The sequence below is a fragment of the Heptranchias perlo genome, unplaced genomic scaffold, assembly GCF_035084215.1.
Source record: "Heptranchias perlo isolate sHepPer1 unplaced genomic scaffold, sHepPer1.hap1 HAP1_SCAFFOLD_47, whole genome shotgun sequence".
Lineage (NCBI taxonomy): Eukaryota > Metazoa > Chordata > Chondrichthyes > Hexanchiformes > Hexanchidae > Heptranchias > Heptranchias perlo.
In genome coordinates, this window is record NW_027139484.1 from 2,182,672 (window position 1) to 2,189,966 (window position 7,295).

Genomic DNA, 7,295 nt, shown 5'->3' on the forward strand with positions numbered 1-7,295 from the left:
ACGGATCCAATCGTGGATTCCCTCCTCAAACTACATTTTGCAGAGCACATCCATCATGTGCATGTGGGATATTCTGTGAAAGGCCTTCTCCTGGTCGAGGCTGATGAACCAGGATTTCACCCTCCTGTTCTGCACATAGGCTATCGGATCACTGTGTATCAATTCTATCCCTCTAGAATTTAAGCCCTTTGTTTGATTTACCTTTTTAACCCGTGTCGCTGCCTTTAGTGATTTGTGCAATTGTGCCCCAAGATTTTATTCTTCTAGTACATTCTGTACAATACAGGGTGAAATGGCCTTACAAGGTGGCCTTTCCCCATAGAGCCTTTACGTAGGTCGAACCTCGCTTCATTACATCCCTCAGGACGTACTCCTGGACCTTGGAGTGTGTCAGTCGGCAACACTCGATCACGGACAGCTCCATCAGCTGGAAGACCAACAGGTTTCGGGCGGACCAAAGGGACTCCTTCATGGAGTTGATGGTCTTCCAGCAGCAGTTGATATCTGTCCCTGTGTGCGTCCCGGGGAACTGCCCGTAGAGCACAGCATCCTGTGTTCCTGAAGTGTTGGGGATGAACCGGGACAGATACAAATGCATCTGTCGCCACAGTTTCTGCAACAAGGGGCAGCTCACCAGGAGTTTACGGTGGTGCTGAGGACAGTGAACTTACTGCTGATTGGAGCAAACGTCGGTGACGTCGTCCATGTATTGGGAGGCCTGAACCTGAGACCATCCGCTGCCGAGGACAGTCACCCCCCTGATATCTGCATCCTACCTGATGAACGCATTAAACTGCTGGATGCAACATACGATCAAGGCCATGGAGAGAGGACAGACCTGCCTGACTCCAGATCTGATCAGAGAGCTTTCCAGCTCCTGCCCGTTGATTAGGACTGTGCTACAGATGTCTGTGTAGAGCAGTCAGATCCAATCGCGGATTCCCTCCTGAAAACATATTTTGGAGAGCACGTCCATCATGTACGTGTAGGATATTCCGTCAAAGGTCTCCTCCTGGTCCAGGCTGATCCCTGAGCTGCACAAGGTTATCAGAGACATTCCTGCCGGGTACAGTACAGGTCTGATCCGGGTGGATCACTCGCTCCAGAGCAGACTTGAGCCTATTGGCGATGACCTTGGACAGAATCTTGTTGTCAACACTTACACGGAAATGGGTGCCCAATTTCTGATTTCTTCCCTCTCCTCCTTCTGCTTGTCGATGAGGGTGATGATGCCTTTCCTCATGGACTCTGACATGCTGCCTGCCAGAAGCATACCCCCGTACACATCCAGTATGTCTGGCGCTATCCAGTCCCACAGAGCCGAGTACAACTCAACAGGTAAACCATCACTCCCCGGAGTTCTACTCTTCTCGAAGGACTGGACGGCCTTTGTCAGCTCTTCCAAGGTCAGTGGCCGATTCATGCTCTCCCGCATAAAAGGATTTGCTGATCCTCAGTATGTCGGCCTGTGAAGTCGTCACTGAGCCGTCTTCCTCCTTCAGGCTGCTGACCACAGAGGTCTCTCTGTGAGGTTTCTGGAAGAAGAAGCGAGAGCATTCCTCACCCTGCTCCACGGAAGATGTTCTTTGAGGCCTCGGATAGAAGAGCGAGGATTACTGACCCTTCACCTCCTGGATTTCCTCCCAGACATCGACCCCGATCGACTGCAGCTGCGGCAGATCCTGAATCCTCTTCTGGAGCTGTGCCACTTCCCTCTGCCTCTCTCTCGTCTTCTGAACGCCTTTGAGGATGAAGAACCGCTTGATATTGGCCTTGATCGCTTCCCACTAGTGCAACGTGGAGTCGAAGGCGGGGGGGGGGGGGGGGTGGTTGTAAGGTCCTCCAACCTGTGTAATCCCTTTTTAGTTCCTTGATGTTCTCCGGGGTCAACAGTCTCACATTCAGCTTCCAGATCCCGCTCCCCGCCCTCTTGTCCTCCAGCGATTGACAGTCGGCCAGTAGGAGGCAGTGGTCAGGAAGAAACACCGGCTGGATGTCGGTGGATCTGATCTTGAACGTTGGGGAGACAAATAGGAAGTCTATCCTGGAACGGATGGACCCGTCTGTTCTAGACCAAGTGTATCTCTGCGGCGCTCGGTCTGCCGAGTTGCTGAAGACGAGATGAAGCTTTGCTTCTTTCACTGCTTCCATCAGGTGTTTGGAAGTGGTGTCCAGTATTCCGCCGCTCCTGCTGGATCGTTCAGCCGCATTGATGATGCAGTTGAAGCCTCCGGTGAGAACGATCGGCCTGGACGTCGCCAGCAGCATCGGGAGATGCTGGAAGACCTCCAGAATCTCGCTCTTGAGGATCGTACACATTAGAATCATAGAATCATAGAAAGTTTACAGCACGGAAGGAGGCCATTCAGCCCATCGAGTCAGCGCCGGCTCAATGCAACAGCAATCCACCGGTCCCAGTCCCCCGCCCTATCACCGTAGCCCTGCAATTTTTTTTTTACTTTCAAGTGCTGATCCAGTTCCCTTTTGAAGGTCATGATTGAATCTGCCTGCACCATCCCCTCGAGCAGTGCATTCCAGATCCTAACCAGTCGCTGAGTAAAAAAGTTTTTCCTTTTCTTTTGTCAGTCACCTTAAATCTATGCCTTTTGATTCTTGACCCTTCTGCCAATGGGAACAGTTTCTCGCTATCTACTCTGTCTAGACACTTCATTATTTTGAATACCTTTATCAAATCTCCTTGCAACCTGTCTGTTCCAAGGAGAAAAACACCAGCTTCTCCAGTCTATCGACGTAACTAAAGTCCCTCATCCCTGGAAACATTCTAGTAAATCTCTTCTGCACCCTCTCTAAGGCCTTCACATCTTTCCTGAAGTGCGGTGCCCAGAACTGGACACAATACTCCAGTTGTGGCCGAACCAGTGTTTAATAAAGGTTCATCATGACTTCCATACTTTTGTACTCTGTGCCTCTATTGATAAAGCCCAGGATCCGGTATGCTTTTTAACTGCTTTCTCAAACTGTTCTGCCACCTTCAACGATGTGTGTCCATATACCCCCAGATCTCTCTGTTCCTGTGCCCCTTTTAGAATTTTGTCCTCTAGTTTATATTTCCTCTCCTGGTTCTTCCTACTGAAATGTACCACTTTGCAATTTTCTGCGTTAAATTTCATCTGCTACGTGTCCGCCCATTTCACCAGCCTGTCCATATCCTCTTGATGTCTATCACAATCCTCCTCACCGTTCACGACCCTTCCAAGTTTCGTGCCATCTGCAAATTTTGAAATTGTACCCTGTAAACCCAAGTCCAAGTCATTAATATCTATCAAAAAAAGCAGTGGTCCCAGCCCCAACCCCTGTGGAACACCACTGTACACCCCCTCCAGTCCGAAAAACAATCGTTCACCGTTGCTTTCTGCTTCCTATCCCTTAGCTAATTCTGTATCCATATCGCTACAGCCCTCTTTATTCCATGGGCTGCAATCTTGATTACAAGCCTACCATGCTGTACTTCATCAAACGCTTTTTGAAAGTCCATATACACCACATCAACTGTATTGTCCTCATATTCCCTCTCTGTGACCTCATCAAAAAACTCTATCGGGTTAGTTGAACACGATTTGCCTTTAACAAATCCGTGCTGGCTTTCCCTAATCAATTCACACTCGTCCAAGTGACTGTTAATTCTGTCCCGGATTATCGTTTCTTACTTCCCTCAGCAACCTGGAATGCATCCCATCTGGACCGGGTTACTTATCTACTTTAAGTACAGCTTGCCTTTCAAGTACCTCTTCTTTATCAATTTTTAGCCCATCCAGTACCTCAACTATATCTTCCTTTATTGAGATTCTGGCAGCATTTTCTTCCTTGGTAAAGACAGATGTAATGTATTCATTTAGTACCTCGACCATCCCCTCTGCCTCCAAGTGTAGATCTCCTTTATGGTCCCTAATCGGGCCCACCCCTCCTCTTATTACACGTTTACTGTTTACATGCCTGTACAAGACTTTTGGATTCCCTTTTATGTTGGCCACAGTCAGAGCGGGATGTTCTTGTACAGAATGTCTGCTATGAGCAAGCGGCCCCCCACCACCTCCTTAACCTCGGTGATGGTGAATTGACGTCCTTGCAGCAGAATCCCCAGGCCCGAGGATTGACTATCGTTGATTCCCGACCAGTTCGACTGCCCGTGGGTCCAAATGCGTGACCACTGTCGGTAGTTGCTAAGATGCGGGATCCCACACTCCTGCAAGAACAGCATGTCCCTCTTCACCCTCGACAGGTCGTTCAGAGTTTCAGCATACCGTGTAGTAGCTTTAATACTACACACATTTAAGGATGCAATTTTGAAAGCCATTTTAAAAATACACAAGACAACCATTCACGTCTTCCAATTGCATCAGCCCAGGTTCGACGTTACCGTCCTTTTCCAATCCTCAGCCCAGATATGCCATTGGTGTCATGTGCTGGAACTTCTGGACAGTCCTTGGGCTGACGACAGAGGCTTGACCTCCGTTGGGAGAGGGTCTGCGTTCGGGGATCAACGGCGGGATTTCTTGTGGCGGTGTGTCCGTCACTTCTGCGGCCAAGTCCAGCTCCTCGGCCTTTGCTGTTTGTGCGTTCTCCGTGACTGTCGTGCTGCTCCTAGTTTCCAGGATTTGGGGTGCGTTGGATGCGTCCCTGCTCCGGGTGTCCCAGAGCGGGGTGTTACTGCTCCCGAGTCCCTGAAGCTGGAGCGTGCTGTCTGTGGCACTTCTCCCGGTGTCCGAGAGCGGGGTGTTACTGCTCCCGAATCCCTGGAGCTGGAGCGTGCTGTCTGTGACACTTCTCCCGGTGCCCCAGAGCGGAATATACCTGCTCCCGAATCCCTGGAACCGGGATCGTGCTGTCTGTGTCTCTTCTCACTGTTGCGTTTTGCCACTTCCTTTGATGAAGGCGGGGTCTTCCCCCTTTTTTCCTGTTCATCAGTCGAGGAGCAGCCGCTGTTGTCCATTGAGGGCTCTAAGCGCCTTTTGCTGCCGGTCCAACCTTTGATGTCAGTTCCGCTGATCCGACAGGACTTCCTTTTTTTCTTTTTCTGTGTGGTCCATCCGTCTTCCGCCCCTGGTTCACCTTACATCGGCTCAGGGAGAGTCTCGGGGTCGAGTGTCGGGGCTGGGTTGGTTTTCTTGACGCTCCCTCCCTTTTCCTTTTCCTCCTCTTGGTCTTTGGCTTTTTCACGGGAGTCGCCGAAGTGGGGGAAGGGGTCTGACCTCCATTGGTGCAGCCACGACTACAGCTTTCCTCACCTGCGTGGCCTGCCCTCCTGTCAGTCCAGTGCCTGTTGTCCATCTTGCTGCAGTTTCTACAGATCACCACCTTGCAGGAGGCCGCCTCGTGCCCGGGTTTGCCGCAGGAGCGACACACTCTGGGCTGCCCAAGGTACACCGCACACCCACGACTCGTCCCAATCACGAAGCTTGAGGGGAGGTGAGTGATGTTTCCCGTGCCATTCACACTCAGCGTCGCCGTGATGCTCCTCTCGTTCGTCCAGATCACGAACATTACCTCGATGTTGATGCTCCAGTCCGCGCCACCCACGTTTCTCCTGAGGAATGTCAGCACATCCATGACGGGCACATGTGTGTTGAACATGTGGACCGTCAGGGGCCCTTCCTTCCCCAGTGGGAGTGTGAAGAGCGGCTCCTCAGTGTGAAGTGACAGCGGCCCTTCCTTCCCCAGTGGGAGTGTGAAGAGCGGCTCCTCAGTGTGAAGTGACAGCGGCCCTTCCTTCCCCAGTGGGAGTGTGAAGAGCGGCTCCTCAGTGTGAAGTGACAGCGGCCCTTCCTTCCCCAGTGGGAGTGTGAAGAGCGGCTCCTGCGTGTGTCTGCGATCACTTTGGGTTGACTGGGTTTAGTCTGGGATCCCCGGGTGCACTCTGGTATCACTCTAGGGTGACTGGGTGCATTCTGGGATCACAGGGTGCTCTCTGGAATCACTCTGTGGGGAGCCGTCTGTTGTAGTTGTTCTGGTCGTGTTCTAAATATAAAAGCTGTCACTCTGTGATCACACTGTGGTGCCCATTGCCTCCCTGAGAGTGGAGCGGCCGAGGCCTCCACCAGAGGGGACCGACCGAGTCCTCCTCCAAAAGCTGCACCCAAACAGGGCCCACGTGAGTTCGGTTTGTTTATTGCCCTGGGGTTTAATTTCCTCTCTGGGCCCTGGTTTGGGGCCTCGGTTTAACATGTTCCTGTTCGATTGTGACCGTTGTGATTTAACCAGGTTAGAGCCTGGGGTTAAAGTAGCCCGGCCTGCAATGTTATACAAACACGTTAACCCAGAGTGAGACAAACAGGGGCCGAGAGGAGATTAACGTCGGAAACGTGAACTCCTGTACGGGCTTCGAGGGTTTGTTATATTTTCAAAATTATGCTTGTGTTTCGGGGAGATGCGACATCTTTGAGGGGACAGAGCGACCATTTGAGGGGCTTTGATGGAGTAAATAAGGAGAAACTGTTTCCAGTGGCAGGGGGTCGGTAATCAGAGGACACAGATTCAAAATAATTGTTAAAAGAGCCAGAGGTGAGATGAGGAAGGATTATTTTTTATGCAGCGAGTTGTAATGATCTGCAATTCACTGCCTGAAAGGGAGGTGGAAGCAGATTCAATAGTAACTTTCAAAAGGGAATTAGATAATTCCTGGAAAAGGAAAACTGTTTTGGCTACGGGGAAAGATCAGGATAATTGGACTATTTGGTGAGCTTTTCAAAAGGGCCGACACCTGCACGATGGGCCGAATGGCTTCCTTTTGTGATGGATCATTCTGTGATTTTGCTGCGGGTTCACGTCAGCCATTTTGCGGCAGGTGCATGGCGGCCATTTTGTGTGCATGTCTGAATGCCATTTTGTGGGGTCTTTTGCTCAAAGTCCGACTCACCATTTTGTGTAAACTTCATATCGAGTCTCCCAAGTCAGGCTCCTCCCCGCTCCACGCACCCACCCACACACGCAGGGTTCACTAGACCAAACAGTCAGGTCTGCAGTGCCGTTTGGAGGAGGAGGGATGTAATTTCAAGGATCCTTTAGTCAATATTTTAAAACACTCACACCATTTAAAATAATAACGAGACCAGGCCTGAGCTGAAGTAAGTGGTGGAGTTTTATTGACACAGCACACAGACAACAACTTACATTTATATTGCACCTTTATTGTAGTAAAACGTCACAGGGCGCTTCACAGAAGCGAATCATGTGACACCGAGCAACACAAGGAGGTAATCGGACAAGTGACCAAAAGCTTGGGGAAAGAGGTAGTTTTTAACAAGCGTCTTAAAGGCGGAGAGGTTCAGGGAGGGAAT